Source organism: Aristolochia californica, unplaced genomic scaffold (genome assembly GCF_029961685.1).
Source record: "Aristolochia californica isolate CCGP_79_NKW_82.1479 unplaced genomic scaffold, dmAriCali1.0.hap1 SCAF_8, whole genome shotgun sequence".
In the NCBI taxonomy this organism is placed as follows: domain Eukaryota; kingdom Viridiplantae; phylum Streptophyta; class Magnoliopsida; order Piperales; family Aristolochiaceae; genus Aristolochia; species Aristolochia californica.
The window spans coordinates 20,813,174-20,829,126 of record NW_027182279.1 but is presented as its reverse complement, the minus strand read 5'-3'; the positions used below and the strand labels follow the sequence as shown (position 1 = coordinate 20,829,126).

The 15,953-nt window shown below is 37.1% G+C and overlaps 1 non-coding gene and 1 pseudogene across 1 annotated transcript; one reads left to right on the top strand and one right to left on the bottom strand.

Annotated features, from left to right (window-relative positions):
* Positions 1 to 7,199: 7,199 nt before the first annotated feature.
* Positions 7,200 to 8,470, bottom strand: LOC137938342 (uncharacterized; annotated as a pseudogene).
* Positions 8,471 to 11,896: 3,426 nt separating this feature from the next.
* Positions 11,897 to 12,003, top strand: LOC137939601 (small nucleolar RNA R71). The gene has a single exon (XR_011109982.1). It is a non-coding gene; the product is annotated as a small nucleolar RNA R71 (small nucleolar RNA).
* The last annotated feature ends 3,950 nt before the right edge of the window (positions 12,004 to 15,953 follow it).

Genomic DNA, 15,953 nt, shown 5'->3' with positions numbered 1-15,953 from the left:
AACTTAAAAGAGTTTACTATCCCTAAAAACTACAAAAAAATTTTGGAATTATCTCTCCGTACTTTTGTCCATTTTTCAATGTGCATTTCCATTTTAGATGTATACTTTTTTCTTAAATCCAAACTTCAGTTTTCACTTTCCCTTCATCTCGTAAACAAAAAAAAAAAAAAAGTTAAAAGGCAAATAGATCACAACAAAATGAAACTTTTATAGTTTTCGTTTGAAAAGAATTTAAAGCAATAATCAAATGTACAAAAAGAAAATTTATTCACACACCACAAATGAACACAAAATTTTTGTTATCCAAGTTTGGGTAATTCCACTAGTTCAACCCAAATAGCTCGAGATTTTATAAGAAAGAGATTTTTATACACATGTTTTAAAAAATGGTATGCATGCTTCAAACATGTTAAAGATGTAAATTACCTATGGATCCAAACCTTTGAAAGAGAAAAAAATTAAATTCTCAAGAAACGTGCAATACGATATTTACCCGAGTCAAACAAGCCATTATTTTTCCCATTCATAAAAAGCTGACCTAACGATCAAAGATGATTGTAAAGTGATTTATGATACGTAACGGGCTATATTTTTGTAAGGAATGACTTATGGATTTGGAGTCAACACTCGATTAAAATTCTCCCACCTCCACTTTTTCCCAATGATTGCTGAACCTGATATATAAAAAATAAAAAGAGTTTACAATCCCTAAAATTAAAGACACTTTTTGGAATTATCTCCCTCTACATTTGTGCATTGTGCATTTCCGTTTTAGATGTATACTTTATTGTTAAATCAAACTTGAGTTTTCACTTTCCCTTCCTCTCGTAAACAAAAAACAGAGATAAAAGGCAAATAGATCACAACAAAAAGAAAATTTTGGAGTTTATGTTTTGAAATAATTTAAAACAATAAAAAAATGTAATTAAAGAAAATTTATTAACACACCAAAAATGAACACAAAATATTTGTTTCCCAAGTTTGGGTAATTCCCTTAGTTCAACCCTAATAGCTCGGAATTTTATAAGAAAGAGAATATTTTGAATATGTTTTAAAAAATCGATATGCATGCTAGAAACATGTTAAAGATGCAAATGACCTATGGATCCAAACCATTTAAAGATAAGAACATTAAATTCTCAAGTGAAACGTGCGGTGGGATATTTACCCGTGTCAAAAGAGCCATTATTTTGCCCATTTAGAAAAAGCTGACATAAAGATCATAGATGATTGTAAAGTGATTTATCATGCGTTATTGGGTATATTTTTGTAATGAATGACTTATGGTTTGGGAGTCAACACTCAATTAAAAATTCCTAGATGCCCCATTTTCCCGACGACTACAGAACCTGATATATAAAAACTAAAAAGAGTTTACTATCCCTAAAAGTTACAGAAATTTATGAATTATCTCTCCGTACATTTGTTCATTTTGCAATGTGTATTTCCATTTTAGATGTGTACTTTTTTCTTAATCCCAAACTTGAGTTTTCACTTTCCCTTCATCTCATAAAATAAAAATAATAAAAAAAGCAAATAGATCACAACAAAATGAAAATTTTAGAGTTTATGTATGGAAAGAATTTAAAGTAATAAACAAATGTAAGTAAAGAAAATTTATGCACACACCACAAAGGAACACAAAAGTTTTTTTATCCAACTTTTGGAAATTCCACTGGTTCAATCCTATTAACTCGGAGTTTTATAAGAAAGAGATTTCTCTACACATGTTTTAAAAAATGGATATGCATGCTTGAAACAAGTTAAAGATGCAAATGACCTATGGATCCAAAACTTTTGAAGAGAATAACATTAAATTCTCAAGTGAACGTGCGGTGGGATATTTACCCGTGTCAAAAGAGCCATTATTTTGCCCATTTACAAAAAGCTGACATAAAGTGATTTATCATGAGTAACTGGGTATATTTTTGTAATGAATGACTTATGGTTTGGGTGTCAACACTCTATTAAAAATCCCCCACCTCCCCTTTTTCCCGACGATTGCAGAACCTGATATATAAAAACTTAAAAGAGTTTACTATCCCTAAAAACTACAGAAAAATTTTGGAATTATCTCTCCGTACATTTGTCCATTTTGCAATGTGCATTTCCATTTTTGATGTATACTTTTTTCCTAAATCCAAACTTCAGTTTTCACTTTCCCTTCATCTCGTAAACAAAAAAAAAAAAAGAGTTAAAAGGCAAATAGATCACAACAAAATGAAACTTTTATAGTTTTCGTTTGAAAAGAATTTAAAGCAATAATCAAATGTAAGAAAAGAAAATTTATTCCCACACCACAAATGAACACAAAATTTTTGTTATCCAAGTTTGGTTAATTCCACTAGTTCAACCCAAATAGCTCGAAATTTTATAAGAAACAGATTTTTATACACAAGTTTTAAAAAATGGTATGCATGCTTCAAACATGTTAAAGATGCAAATTACCTATGGATCCAAACCTTTGAAAGAGAATAGCATTAAATTCTCAAGTAAACGTGCATTACGATATTTACCCGAGTCAAACAAGCCATTATTTTGCCCATTCACAAAAAGCTGACCTAACGATCATAGATGATTGTAAAGTGATTTATCATGCGTAACGGGCTATATTTTTTTAAGGAATGACTTATGGATTTGGAGTCAACACTCGAATAAAATTCTCCCGCCTCCACTTTTTCCCAATGATTGTTGAACCTGATATATAAAAAATAAAAAGAGTTTACAATCCCTAAAATGAAAGACACTTTTTGGAATTATCTCCCTCTACATTTGTGCATTGTGCATTTCTGTTTTAGATGTATACTTTATTGTTAAATCAAACTTGAGTTTTCACTTTCCCTTCATCTCATAAACAAAAAACAGAGATAAAAGGCAAATAGATCACAACAAAAAGAAAATTTTGGAGTTTATGTTTTGAAAGAATTTAAAACAATAAAAAAATGTAATTAAAGAAAATTTATTAACACACCAAAAATGAACACAAAATTTTTGTTTCCCAAGTTTGGTTAATTCCCTTAGTTCAACCCTAATAGCTCGGAATTTTATAAGAAAGAGAATTTTTTGCATATGTTTTAAAAAATCGATATGCATGCTTGAAACATGTTAAAGATGCAAATGACCTATGGATCCAAAACATTTAAAGATAAGAACATTAAATTCTCAAGTGAATGTGCGGTGGGATATTTACCCGTGTCAAAAGAGCCATTTTTTTGCCCATTTAGAAAAAGCTGACATAAAGATCATAGATGATAGTAAAGTGATTTATCATGCGTTATTGGGTATATTTTTGTAATGAATGACTTATGGTTTGGGAGTCAACACTCTATTAAAAATTCCTAGCTGCCCCATTTTCCCGACCACTGCTGAACCTGATATATAAAAACTAGAAAGAGTTTACTATCCCTAAAAGTTACAGAAATTTATGAATTATCTCTTCGTACATTTGTGCATTTTGCAATGTGTATTTCCATTTTAGATGTGTTCTTTTTTCTTAATCCCAAACTTGAGTTTTCACTTTCCCTTCATATCGTAAAATAAAAAAAATAAAAAAAGCAAATAGATCACAACAAAATGAAAATTTTAGAGTTTATGTATGGAAAGAATTTAAAGTAATAAACAAATGTAAGTTTTTACGGACTACAAAATCTTTTAGTTTTTATACATTAGGTTTTGTATTGATTGGGAAAAGGGGGAGGCGGGGGATTTTTAACAGAGTGTTGACTCCCAATCCAAAAGTCTTTTTATAAAAAAATGTAGCCCATTACGCATGATAGACCAATAAATCAATTTAAAAATCATCTGTGATTGTTAGGTCATCTTTTTGTAGATGGGCAAAATATTGGCTTGTTTGACTCGGGTAAATATCCCACCACACGTTGATGTAAAATTTAATTACATCGGCTTTTATACCTCGCAAGCATATGAATCGTTCATGTAATTTAGAGGGAAGCGAGGTCATATCCACAGGGAGGACTGAATTTTGTGTATTCTTCAGTCAACTAGCCTAACCAAATATGATGAATTAATCTGAACTAAACACTAATTATATCCTAAATTATCAAGCAATCATTTGGTTAACTACTTGCACAACAGGAAACGTCAACTCTGGATTTTACGGTGATTCGTCCCTCTCTCCAGTGCCACGTAACCACAGATCCGATTTCTCAATCCTTGTGTCTAGCCCCTCTAGGGCACATAGAGTGAAAGACAGAAATCAGATTAAAATACCAAAATCCAACCTAAATTATAATCCTACCCTAACTAGCTAATTTAATCAAATATCCGGAAAACAAATATTCAATAAACATTAATTATCAAATCACATTTAATAAACAATCAAGACCTAAGTTTAAACTATAGAAAAATTAAATTCCAAAATGACGAATTACTCCTCTTCTCCTTCCTCTCGCTAGGGCAGCAGACTCGTTCTCACGGGTGCTGCAATTTCCCAAAATTGATGGCTTCAGGTAGCAAGAGTGAGTGGCCGGAGGTAGAGACGATGCCGATGACGAAGAATAGAAGCCGATGGACGGAGGTGACATCCGGCGAAGAACAAAACAGATCTGAAGTCCTCTAACCGGCTCTCTCGAGTCTCGGTCGGAGTCGGAATAGCTCCGGGAATGGTCGGAAATACGTAATCAACGCCGGAGGATGGTCGGAATGCGGAATTGGCACCGGAGAAGGCCTCTTGGATCACCGCTCGGCCTGGTGAGCAGAAACTGGCACTGTTGAACTCACCGTGAGAGAGACTCTCTCGAGCTCTCCTCGGGTCTGTTCTCGGTTGCCGGACGGTGGTGGAAGACGGTCGCGCGACGAACGACGGTGGCAAACTCCTCTCGGGTCTTCCCCTGTTTCGGTCCCCCAAGGCTCTGTTTTGGTCAATGATCCCCCTTTAGTCGACGCTCCCCTCCTTCCTTTAATACGATTTTTTCTTGTTTTAATACGATTTGCCCTAAAAATCACCTCCATTTCACTAAGGGCATTTTGGTAAATATCTCCTTCTCCACCAAAATTCTCCTGAAATTCCATAATTGAATCCATAAAAAGTATTTCAGGAAGAAATAAACCCTAAAAGCAATGAAATATAATTCAGGAGAGAAAAATATGCAATATCAACAGTGATTAATGCCAAATTCAATAAATGCACGTTTCATTTGAAAACCGATAAATAACCACCTATAACACAATTATAAAGGTTATTCTATTATAATTAACCTAGTTCTCATGTCAGAATATGGCATCTATCACATCCCCAAACCTATATCTTTGCTAGTCCCTAGCAAAACAACTATAAACCAAAATTAAGCCTAGGAAAACAAAATGCCACTTTCATAGGGAGCACGATTGCATTTAGCACATGCAACAAGCCGTTAAACCCCTTCTTTGCAGTAGTGGACGAGTTATGTCTCATGAGGGTTTGCATGGAATTTACCCACAAAATTCATCTAAATCAATAATATAAAAAGAAAACTGAAGAAAATTTACTCCTCATTAGCATATGACTAACACTTAGTATCATAAAATATCTGAAAATCATATGAGATCCTGCGCAATTTGAAAACCTGTGTAAAATATAGCATATTATCAATCCAAATACACTCATTGTTACTCCACCTGAACTAATGTGACCCATAAGCAATTACTTCAACAGAACAAAGAGGCAACAAATAACAATAAAATCCTGGTCACATCACAATTAAGAGAAAATAGTAGAGTAAGCCTGTTGTTTGACAATCTCACAAAAGAAATATACCAATTTCAATCTTGACCTGCAACTTCTTTCAAATTACAATTCATCATCAAAGTTAAGGAAACTCATTGCTTCCAGATTTAAAACCATTTTACACTATTACCAGTGCACTTTTGCTATTACCAGAGTAATTTTTGTTTCACTGAATACTTTTGGTATTACTACCATTTTGTATTCGTCTTCACTGCACATGCACTTATTTTTAAGTAACCGACTGTTCTGGCACATGTCCTTGGGTTTGCCCAGGCTATTTCTGAAGTTATCTGTCTTTTTCAAGCTAGAGCATTTCCATTTGCATTCATACATTACAACAAGGAATTTCACTAAGGTATAAAAAAGGAATGAGTTCAAACAGGCATACAAGACTATTCAGACTAACATAGATCAACACTAGATTTACATGTTCTCTTTTGCAACTAAGTTCCAAGTCTAATGCAATAGTAAGTTATCCCGTTGAATTCTCATGGATCACAACAAATGATATCAGATTTCTAATAGGCATATTCTACACAGTTTTACGAAAAATTTTGAAACAAATTTGAGCAACTTATTTTAACTCTACTAACGTTAACCACATACTAAGAGGAGTAATTTGAAAACCACGAACAAAAATCAAAAGAAAATTATTGCTAAGACATAAAAGAGTCGTTTCCCTCCCCCCCCCCCCCCCCCCCCCCCCCCCCCCCCCCCAAACCTAAACCTGACATTGTCCTCAATGGGTAAAAGTTAAAACACCAGAATGACTAAAAAAAGGAATAACAACTTAGCTACTTATACTCCAGCAGAGTAAGGGATAAGCTCCCTCAGGGCTCCTAAATCCATAGGTGGGACCATATGTGTTTGGTCATCAATAATAATACCAAAAAGTCAATAAAGACCCCTAGGAATGATACATAGTCTCCCTCGAAGAAGGTTTACTCGTATCAGCCGTACCCGTAGGTAGTCATCCGTAGATAAAACTGCTATCCCACATCACACTTTGAAGAAATCTCCGTGTGACTAGCCACTGAAGGCAGTAGGAATCACGCGCTGAACACAAGTCCTTAAGTTACTCACCATAAGGTTTTCATTCAATACTTCAAGATCAAACTGGTCAATCCCAAAACGGTTGTTTGAGTACAGATCTCTCAAACTAGGGAGCAAAAGTCTGGTCATCGACTACCAGAACCATTTATGCTCTCAGCCGGCAAGAGAGTACCCCGAGACCATGATGGGGCCGACATCGCCTGGGGACCTCCAATCAATCAAGACCAGAGTACACCAAAGGTTATCCAAAATAAGAATGAATAAACCAAAAATAAAACTGTAATGTACAAAGGGATAGAAACGTGGGGATTGCCCATGATGTGCTAAGTTTATAGTCGTAAGCAAGACTCTGACGCATTCAAGATGAAATGAATGGTTCCTCCAAGAAAATCACCATCACCTCCTCCGGTGTGGGGACATTCTAAAGATACGGTTTGAGCCTCTGACCGTTAACTTTGAAGACCGACCCGTCTCCGTGATTACAGATCTCAATAGAGCCATGAGGAAACACCTGTGTAACTTCAAATGGACCAGACCACCTGGATCTTAGCTTCCCTGGAAACAAATGCAATCGAGAGTTATAAAGTAAAACATTCTGCCCAACAGTAAAAGACTTGCAAAAAATAGATTTATCAAATAAAAGCTTTGTTCGCTCCTTATACAGTTTGGCATTCTCATAAGCATCATGACGTATCACTTCCAACTCAATCAAGTGCAATTTTCTCTCCTCACCCGCTGGAGTCAAATCAAAATTCAAAGCCTTAATGGCCCAATAAGCTCTATGCTCAAGCTCAACAGGTAGATGACATGCTTTGCCGAACACTAGACGAAATGGAGATATCCCAATAGGAGTCTTATAAGCGGTTCGATAGGCCCATAAAGCATCATCCAATCGAGTGGACCAATCTTTCCTATCAAAGTGAACCAACTTCTCCAAAATCCATTTGATCTCCCTATTAGAGATTTCCACTTGATCCAAGTTTGCGGGTGGTACGGAGTGGACACCCGATGAGTGATGAAATATTTCTTCAATAAGGTCTCAAATGCTCTGTTACAAAAATGAGATACCCCATCATTGATGATCGCTCTCAGGGTACCAAACCGATTAAAGATGTTTTCTTTTAAAAACTTTACCACCACTTTGTCATCATTTGTCTTACATGCAATAGCTTCAATCCATTTAGAGACATATTCAACAGCAACAAGGATGTATTGATAGCCGAACGAGACAGGAAAAGGACCCATGAAGTCAATACCCCACACATCAAACAATTCAACAATAAGAATGAGGTTAAGAGGCATCATGTACTTCCTAGATAAACAACCAGTCCATTGGCATCTATCACACACACGACAAAACTCATGGGCATCTCTAAATAATGAAGGCTAATAGAAACCACATTGCAAGACTTTAGCCACGGTCTTTCTAGCACCAAAATGTCCACCACATGCGTGGAAATGACAAAATTCAAGAATGTTGGCAAAGTCTTACTCATGTACACAACGCCTAATGACTTGGTCAGAACACACCTTGAACAAATAAGGGTCATCCCAAAAAAAATGTTTGACTTGGGAAAAGAATTTCAACCGATCTTGTTTACTCCAATAATCAGGAATCTTATGAGTTACAAGATACAGTAAACCAAGGCAACTGGGATACTTGGAAAAGTTGTTCATTAGGGAAGGAATCATTTAAAGGAAGGAATCCTTCCTGAGGTGCTACACAGATCCTAGATAGATGATCAGCAACAACATTCTCACAACCCTTCTTATCTCGAATCTCAAGGTCAAATTCTTACAATTGCAAGATCCATCTAATCAAGCGAGATTTAGTGTCCTTGAGAGATAATAAGTGCTTCAAAGCAGAATGATCAGTGAACACTATAACCTTTGACCCTAACAGATATGATTTGAATTTTTTCAAGGCAAATACAACAGCTAGCAACTCCTTCTCAGTGGTAGTGTAATTCAATTGAGCATCATGAAGAGTGCGGCTAGCATACTGAATGACACAGGGAATTTTATCCGTCTTTTGCCCCAAAACAGCCGCCAATCCATAGTCAGAGGCATCGCACATCAACTCAAAAGGCAAAGACCAAGTAGGGGGTTGGACAATGGGTACAGTGGACAAACATTTCTTTAGTGTCTCAAAAGCATGAATACATGCATCATCAAAGGCAAAAGCAACATCTTGAGCAAGCAAATTAGTCAAAGGACGAGAAATTTTGCTAAAGTCCTTAATGAAACGCCTATAGAACCCAGCATGACCAAGGAAAGAACTCACCCTCTTCACAGAAGTAGGTGGTGGCAGATTGGCAATTAGGTCAACCTTGGTTTTGTCCACTTCTACACCCCGCTCAGACACTACATGTCCAAAAACAATTCCTTTTTTTTACCATGAAGTGGCATTTCTCCCAATTCAAGACTAAATTAGACTTAATGCAACGGGACAATACGAGTGTAAGATTGTCCAGACATGTATCAAAACTAGAGACAAACACAGAAAAGTCATCCATAAAGACCTCTAAAAAGTCACCAATCATGTCAGAAAAGATACTCATCATGCACCATTGGAAAGTGGCGGGCGCATTGCATAAACCAAACGGCATGCGTCTGTAAGCATAGGTGCCAAACAAACACGTGAATGTGGTCTTTTCCTGGTCTTCTGGAGCAATGGGAATTTGATTGTAGCCGGAGTATCCATCTAAGAAGCAATAAAAATTGTGGCCGGCCAATCGCTCTAGTACCTGATCAATGAAAGGTAGTGGGAAGTGATCCTTCCTAGTGGCAGAATTATGTTTTCTATAGTCAATGCAGACACGCCACTTGGTGGTAGTTCTTGTGGGAATCAATTCACCACTCTCATTTCTCATTATCATTATCCCCCCTTTATTAGGGACAACTTGAATTGGACTCACCCAGGTGCTATCGGAAATAGGGTAAATGATTCCTGTCACAAGCAACCTGATGACTTCTTCTCTCACAACCTCCAACATATGGGGATTTAACCTACGTTGCATCTCACATGAGGCTTTAGTCCCCTCCTCCAAATGAATACGATGCATGCATATGGAGGGGCTAATCCCTTTTAAGGCATCAAGAGTCCACCCCAATGCCTCTCTATGTGCTTTTAAAACTTCAGCCAATTGTTCCTCCTGCTCAGTACTCAAATCAAAAGAAATAATGACTGGTAATGAGTTCATGGACCCCAAGAACGCATACTTCAACGTGGGAGGAAGTGGCTTAAGATCTAGCTTAGAAGTTTCAAGAGGTTTGTCCAAGTCAAGGGGAAGATCCTATGGATGATCAGTTGTGATAACCTCATAAGCTTCCTCCAACAGAGGTACAGAACTGAGTAAAGAATCAACCTCTTGGAAATATGTTTCCTCATCAAAATAGTCCATGTCTAAAGATGTTATGCAAGATGTTATGCAAGACTCAAAAGATTCAAGAGTGAATTCGTCATCAAGCATAACAATTTCTATCTTAAATGCAGGACTCAGATCATCAGACTCAAGTGGGTCGTGCCCGGCATTAAATACATTCAATGAGACCTTAAAATTTCCAAAAGACAACTCCAACTCACCACTTTTACAATGAATGATAGCATTAGATGTGGCTAAGAAGGAACATCCTAGGATGACAGGAATTTGGTTGGTCACATTGACTACTGGTTCTGTATCAAGAACAATGAAATCAACCGGGAATAGAAATTTGTCCACTTTTATCAAAACATCTTCAACTATTCCTCGTGGTATCTTGACAAAACGGTCAGCTAGTTGAAGTGTGATGTGAGTAGGCTTCAATTCCCCCAAACCTAATTGCTGGTATACAAAGAAAGGAAGCAAATTCACACTTGCCCCTAAGTCAAGAAGAGCTCTCTGGATGGTATGTTCACCAATGACACATGAAATTGTGGGACATCCAGGATCTTTAACTTTAGGAGGAGTGTTGTGCTTCAGAATTGAGCTTACATTCTCAATAAGAAAGACCTTTTTGTTAACATGTTGTTTTCTCTTATGTGTACAAAGGTCTTTCAAAAATCGGGCATAGGCAGGGACTTGCCTAATAGCATCAAGAAGTGGAATGTTAATGTGAACCTTACTAAACAGTTCCAACGTTTCATGCATGCTATCTCCTTTCCTAGATGGGCCTGATAACCTCTGCGGATAAGGAGCTAGTGGGACTTGGTTACGGATCTGCTTGGTTGTTGGTGGAGAACTTGGAGGTTCTTCACTCAATGATGTGTCCCCATTGTCATCCTTTGACTCCATAGACTTAGTGGTCCCTACCCCATTGTTCAACTCACGACCACTCCTAAGGGTGGTTATGGCTTTGGCTTGCTCATGGTGGGGTTTGGAACTCAACCCACTCTCATGTGTGTTTTTGGGGTTAGGAATGGTTTGACTCGGGAGTCTATTTTGTGCTTGTTCACTCATGTGGCTGGCCAAGTGACTCACTTGCATTTCAAGTTTAGCAATGGAGGACTGTGTATTCTGCATGAATAATTGAAGTGTATCCTCAAGTGAAGGTTTTTGTGGAATCAATGGCTGTTGAGTGAAGTGTGGGCGCGGAGCTTGGGGTTGAGTAAACCCTGGAGGACCCCCAACCTGTGGGCCCTTAGACCATGAGAAATTTGGGTGCCTAGCCCAACCCGGATTATATGTTTCCGAAAAAAGGATCGTTCCGGTTTGGTCTATGAAAATTCTGGACTTCATTCAGGTCATCAATGAGCTCTGGGTAGGATGAACTAGATGGACACATTTATGTGGGATGAGATGAACCAGAGCATATGGCACAGACAGTAGATGGGTTAGGAGCAGGTGAACTCTTGGACACCATAAGGGCATCAATTTTTCTATTCAACCCCTCAATCTTGGCCATGAGCATGGGTGTTTCACTAACCTTGTGGAGACTCCCTCTTTTGTCTTCGTGGGATCTCCTATAAACATTAAATGACAAACCCCATTGCTGAGATTGATCACTCAACATTTCAAAGAAGTCCCACGCCTCACTAGCACTCTTACCCATCAAACTCCCACACTCGTTGCATCTACCATGGATCTAACCTGGGGTGTAAGACCTTGATAAAATTATTGCACTAAATGCCATATCTCAAACCCATGATGCGGACACCTACGGATCAAATCCTTCCATTTCTCCCAAGCCTCATAAAAGTGTTCACCCTCCTGCTACATAAAGTTGGAGATTTCTCTACTGAGGGCTGTAGTTCTCTGAATGGGAAAGTACTTGGACAAAAATTTTGTGACTAATGTGTCCCATGAAGTAATGCTGCCCACTTCTAGGGAATTAAGCCAAGACTTGGCCTTATCCTTAAGTGAAAATGGAAAAAGTCTTAATCGGATAGAGTCATCTGAGAAATTCTGGAATTTGAAAATTGCACAAATATCTAAGAATTCCTTGATGTGGTAATATGGGTCCTCCTTCTCCAACCCATAGAATGTAGGGAGGAGTTGGATCACACCCGGTTTCAACTCATAACTGGCAGCAGTAGTGGGTGGTAATATAATGCAAGAAGGTGATGTGAAGTGGGATGGGATAGAATAATCCCTCAGGGCTCTACGGTCAGCTACTGCAGGTAACTGTAATGGTTCACCCTGATTGGCCATGGTAGCTACTAACTTGACTTCGGGTATTTTCCTACAAATATGTTCTACCTCTTCAACAAAGGGAGCTAATGGTCCACCTAGGGAGCGGCACCCGTGCATAAAAAGAAAAAAAGAAACAAAATGAACTATCAAATTAAGCTAACAAACTCACTACTGAAAATAAAACTAACTAGAAGAAATAAAAATAATTCCATACAAAATCATCAAGCTAAAATTATGAAAGCAAAAAATAAAAAATAAAAATAAAATAAAATAAAAATAAATCAAACCTAAGACCATGGAGAACAAAGAAATACACTCAATACGTGCCACCCCGGCAATGGCACCAAAAACTTGATGTAAAATTTAATTACATCGGCTTTTATACCTCGCAAGCGTACAAATTGTTCATGTAATTTAGCGGGAAGCGAGGGTCATATCCACAGGGAGGACTGAATTTTGTGTATTCTTCAGTCAACTAGCCTAACCAAATATGATGAATTAATCTGAACTAAACACTAATTATATCCTAAATTATCAAGCAATCATCTGGTTAACTACTTGCACAACAGGAAACATCAACTCTGGATTTTACGGTGATTCGTGCCTCTCTCGAGCGCCATGTAACCACGGATCCGATTTCTCAATCCTTGCGTCTAGCCCCTCTCGGGCGCATAGAGTGAAAGATAGAAATCGGATTAAAATACCAAAATCCAACCTAAATTATAATCCTACCCTAACTAGTTAATTTAATCAAATATCCGGAAAAAAAATATTCAATAAACATTAATTATCAAATCACATTTAATAAACATTCAAGAGCTAACTTCAAACTATAGAAAAATTAAATTCCAAAATGATGAATTACTCCCCTTCTCCTTCCTCTCGCTCGGGCAGCAGACTCGTTCTCACGGGTGCTGCAATTTCCCGAAATTGATGGCTTCGGGTAGCAAGAGTGAGTGGCCGGAGGTACAGACGATGCCAACGACGAAGGATAGAAGCCGACGGACGGAGGTGATGTCCGGTGAAGAACAAAACAGAGCTGAAGTCCTCTAACCGGCTCTCTCGAGTCTCGGTCGAAGTCGGAATAGCTCCGAGAATGGTCGGAAATACGTAATCGACGCCGAAGGATGGTCGAAATGCGGAATTGGCACCAGAGAAGCCCTCTCGGATCACCTCTCGGCCTGGCGAGTAGAAACTGGCATTGTCGAACTCACCGTGATTGAGACTCTCTCGAGCTCTCCTCGGGTCTGTTATCGGTTGCCGAACAGTGGTGGACGATGGTGGCGCTGCGAATGACGGTGGCAAACTCCTCTCGGGTCTTCCCCTGTTTCGGTCCCCCATTGCTCTGTTTTGGTCGATGATCCCCCTTCAGTCGACTCTCCCCTCCTTCCTTTAATACGATTTTTTCTTGTTTTAATACGATTTGCCCTAAAAATCACCTCCATTTCACTAAGGGCATTTTGGTAAATATCTCATTCTCCACCAAAATTTACCTAAAATTCCATAATTGAATTCATAAAAAGCATTTCAGGAAGAAATAAACCCTAAAATTAATGAAATATAATTCTGGAGAGAAAAATATGCAATATAGACAGTGATTAATGCCAAATTCAATAAATGCACGTTTCATTTGAAAACCGATAAATAACCACCTATAACACCATTATAAAGGTTATTCTATTATAATTAACCTAGTTCTTATATCAGAATATGGCATCTATCACACGTTCACTTGAGAATTTAATGAGCACTTGTTGTTCGCTTTAAAAGGTTTCGATCCATGGGGCATTTGCATCTTTAACATGTTTCAAGCATGTATCTATCTTTAAAACACGTTAGGATCAGTTAGAAATCTCTTTCCTATCAAATTCAAAGGCATTAGGGTTGAAATAGTGGAATTTCCAAAACTTAGACAACAAAACTTTTGTGTTCGTTTGTGGTGTGTGAATAAATTTTCTTTACAGACATTTGTTATTGTTTTTAATTTTTTCCTTACATAAACTCTAAAATTTTCATTTACGAGAAGATCAGAAAGTGAAAACTCAATGTTTTGATTTAAGAAAAAAGTGTACATCTAAAATGGAATTGGAATGAACAAATATAAAGTGAGATAATTCCAAAAAGTCTCCGTAACTTTTAGGGACTGCAAACTCTTTAAGTTTTTATATATTAGGTTTGGCAATGATCAGGAAAAGGGGGAGGCGAGGGAACTTTAACAGAGTCTTGACTCCCAATCTGTAAGTCATTTCAAAGAAAAACACAGTCCGTTACGCATGATTAAATTTACAAATCATATGTGATTGTTAGGTCAGATTTTTTTAAATGGAAAAATAATGGCTTGTTTGACTCGAGTAAATATCCCACCGTACGTTCACTTGAGAAATTAACAGGCATTTGTTGTTCGCTTTAAAAGTTTTGGATCCAAACGGCATTTGCATCTTTAACATGTTTCAAGCATGCATATCTATATTTAAAACATGTTAAGATCAGTTTGAAAATCTTTTTTATCAAATTCCAAGCCATTATAATTGAACTAGTTGAATTTCCCTAACTTGGACAACAAAACTTCTGTGTTCGTTTGTGGTGTGTGAATAACTTTTCCTTCCTTAACTCTAAAATTTTCATTTTGTTGTGATCTATTTGGGTTTTATCTTCTTGTTTATGATAGTATCGGAAAGTGAAAACTCAAAGTTTTTTTTAAGAAAAAAGTGTAAAAGCATAATGGAATGGAATGCAAAATGTAGAGAGAGATAATTCCAAAAAGTCTCTGTAACTTTTAGGGATTGCAAACTCTTTTAGTTTTCATATATTAGTTTTTGCAATGGTCTGGAAAAAGGGGAGGCGGGGAATTTCTAACTGAGTGTTGACTCCCAATCCATAAGCCATTTCTAACAAAAATGTAGCCCGTTACTCATGATTTACCGATCAGTCACTTTACAAATCATCTATGATTGTTTGGTCAGCCATTAGTAAAAAGGCAAAATATTGGGTTGTTTGACTTGGGTAAATATCCCACCGCAAGTTCACTTGATAATTTAATGAGCCTTCGTTGTTCGCTTTAAAAGGTTTGGATCCATAGGGCATTTGCATCTTTAACATGTTTCAATCATGCATATCCGTATTTAAATCATGTTAGGATCAGTAACAAATCTCTTTCTTCTCAAATTAAAATCCATTACGATTGAACTAGTGGAATTCCCCAAACTTGGACAACAAAGCTTTTGTGTTTGTCTGTGGTCTATGAATAAATTTTCTTTACATACATTTGTTATAGTTTTTTTTCCATACATAAACTCTAAAATTTTCATTTTGTTGTGATTTATTTTGCCTTTATTTTCTCGTTTACAGAGAATAGGAAAGTGAAAACTCAATGTTTTGATTTAAGAAAAAAGGGTTCATCTAAAATTGAGTGGATAATTCAAAAATGTCTCTATAACTTTTAGGGACTGCAAACTCTTTTAGTTTTTACATATTAGGTTTTTCAATGATTGGGAAAAGGAGGACGCGGGGGATTTTTAACTGAGTGTTGACTCCCAATCCAAAAGTTATTTCTTAAAAAAACG